This window comes from Tauraco erythrolophus, chromosome 2 (assembly GCF_009769465.1).
Source record: "Tauraco erythrolophus isolate bTauEry1 chromosome 2, bTauEry1.pri, whole genome shotgun sequence".
Classification (NCBI taxonomy): Eukaryota; Metazoa; Chordata; class Aves; order Musophagiformes; family Musophagidae; genus Tauraco; species Tauraco erythrolophus.
In genome coordinates, this window is record NC_141466.1 from 120,897,768 (window position 1) to 120,900,741 (window position 2,974).

Below are 2,974 nucleotides of genomic sequence, written 5' to 3' on the forward strand. Positions count from 1 at the left end.
GGTTGAGCCAAATTGGCACCTCTGCGAATTGCCCTATTTAAGTTGGGACAAAGGGGCGGGAAAGGGATTTTTGCTCAGGAGCGAGGAGAGAGCAGGAGGGCGCGGCCCTCGCTCCCGGCTCCCGGCCGGGCAGCTGCCCGGGCCGGGGCCGGTGCCATGTGCTCAAGATGGTGCCGGAGAAACCGCATGGGGGGGGGCTCGGGAAGCACCTCACTCCCGGCGTGCCCGTCGGGCCGAGCTCCTCTAGAGGAGATTTAGATCTAAGAGAAAACAACCACAGCGACCAGGTCAGTTAAGGATGGAGCAGGAGGAGGTGTGCTGGAGCTGAGGTTTCCCTTGCAAATCGGTGTGAGATGGCAGGCGGCCCCCCTGCAGCCAGGGTGCACTCGGCGGAGCACAGACCCACTCGTGGCCCGTGGAGAAACCCACGTTGGGGAAGAGATGCCTGAGCCCAGGAGAGGTCGTGGAGCAGGGGATGCACGACGAGGTACTGTGAATAATGGGCATGGAAATGCACGACGAGGTCGTGGAGGCATCTGGAGTCCGTGGGACGACCCACGCCGACGCGAGTGGCAGCAGCTCCCTAAGAGGTCGAGACTGGTAAAGCCCGAACTGGTGCGATCCATGGGGAAGGATTGCAATCCTGCGGGCAGGACTCACGTTGGAAAAGTTTGGGGACTTTTTTCCTCGTGAGTAGGGGATCCACCGAAGCAAGGGAAAAAATGGTGTAAAGACTCCTCCTCCTTTAAGAAAGGAGCAACAGTTAACAACATGGATGAACTGACCTGCACTCCCCATTCCCTGTCCCCCTGCGCCGCCGGGGGGGAGGTAGAGCCAGGAACGAAAGGAAATAGGGGGTGGGGAGGTGTTGTTTTAAGATCTGGCCGTGTTTTTCTCTTCTCCTCTCAAGTAACCGGTTTCGTTCCCTTGTGTCTCTTGTTTAGTAACTGTTAATAAATTGTTTTGTTTTATGAAGAAAGCCTGAGTCATGTTTTGCCCGGGACCATGGTTGGTGGGTGCTCCCTTTCGGTTCTTGTCTCGACCCTCAGTCCAAAAACCACGACAAACACACAGTGGTGAGGAGGCAGGTCCTTGCAAAGCAAGAGCTCCCTGCGTTGTTGTTCAGGCATTCCCAACCTGAAATTTGGGCTTGGGGTAAAATATTCGTGTGGAAAGATTTTTTTTTTAACGTGATTTTTGAAGGGGCTGGATATGGGAGGGCACTACTCTGAATATATATCTATCCACGGCAAATCCAAGTGGTATTTTCTTCCACAAGATATAACTCCGTGTTGTAAAGATGGGGAGACCTCTATGTACAAATGTAGTACAAATATGATGCACATCTTCTACTCACACAAACTTGTCCTACCAATGATAAACAGCAGGAATGCATCACTTAATGGATTTACCTGCATTATTGGCCTTTGCAGTTGTTACCAAATTTTTTCCTAGTATATGAAAAATAAGCGATGGAGTTCTGATGGAGTTGGTCTTGAACTGTTTTCAGTATTTGTTAGACACAAGTCCCTGGAGAGAAAGAGCTCACAACTGCCAAAATCAGCTGTTAACACAGCTGGTAACCAAGGAAGCTGCAGGTCACCTCCTGTAAGCATTTGAGTGGCTACACAAAGGAGAAGAGCACAAACAAGTAAAAGGCCAGAGTATCCTTAGAAATGAAGGTAGTGCAGTAGCTATCCTGTATTACTAATGTAATTTACACTCTCCAAACAACATCTGATGGATAGTTTTTAGCAGCTGTAGAGGCATCTGAGACTCCTAGAAGTGCTGGTTAGAATGGCCTTGTGGAGTCTCCAGTCCAACCTCTGACTCACAGCTGGACTCATGCCAACCCTAGATTAGGTAGCCACAGCTTTGGCTGTGTCGTGGCAGCCTGTGCAGCTGGCAGTCCCCACCTCTGTGGGGAGACCTGTGGCTTGGCTCCACCACTCTCCCAGGGAAGATGCCAAACTGATCATCCCAAATGTGAAAGCTGACGCTTTGGTCAACTCCTGTTGTCAGCAAAGGAAATTCTCCCCAGGGGCTAACAGGCAAAGACGGTGGAGAGGGCACAGAGCTGTGGCAAAACTCAGAGTGAGACTGCGTAGAAGGGGAAGATAAAGCTCATTTTAAACAAGACACATTTGAGTTGCTCACCCATTCTTCAACACTTGCAAGCACCTAGACATGTCTGTCCAGGACTCCTTGTGGTGACACAGGATTGGAAGTAACAGATTCCGAGTCTTCATCTTGTCTTCTGATACCTCCCATCATACCAAGTGGCTGTCACTTTTACAACTTAACCCAGCCCTGAGCCTGCTTCAGCAACAGAGGGAGAAGCCACACCACTGGTGCTCCAGCACCAATGTGCAGCCAGCACTCCTCCCAGTGCCACCTCCTGCCAGTTCCCAGGCTATGTCTATATTCCATCCTGGATTTCACAGCTGCTCTCGGTCTCTTGACTTGCTGCATATCCACCATTCATTGACTTCCTGCTCTGCTGTTTCTTCTGGCACTTCCACATATGCACTCTCTTACAAACAACTGTCAAGTTTCCTTTGCAAATCTCTACGGAGCTGGAACGTTTTACTTACTGTCACTGAAAATGGCAACTCTTCAATAAAAGCAAGAGGGTCAGAGACATTAAAGTCAGTGCATGAATCCAGCTGACCTGCAGAAATCTGTATAACGTGATGACCCTAAAAAGTGTCACTAGCCAGCTCCTCTCTGCTCTGTCCAGTGCTTCTTGGTGTGTGTTGCACAGCTGGAGGAAAACTTCTATGAGCCATAGGCAGAGCAAAGGAAACAAGACCTCTGCATTGGGCATGAAGGATGAGAACAACTTGTTACTTTGTGGAGCTATGTGCTCTTTGCCATTTCATGAGTATCATAGAAATCCAAGCCCTGGGATTGTACAGGCTGGAGGGATCAAGGTTGGTGGGGCAGGAAGCAGTTCATGCTTCTCTTGGCTTTT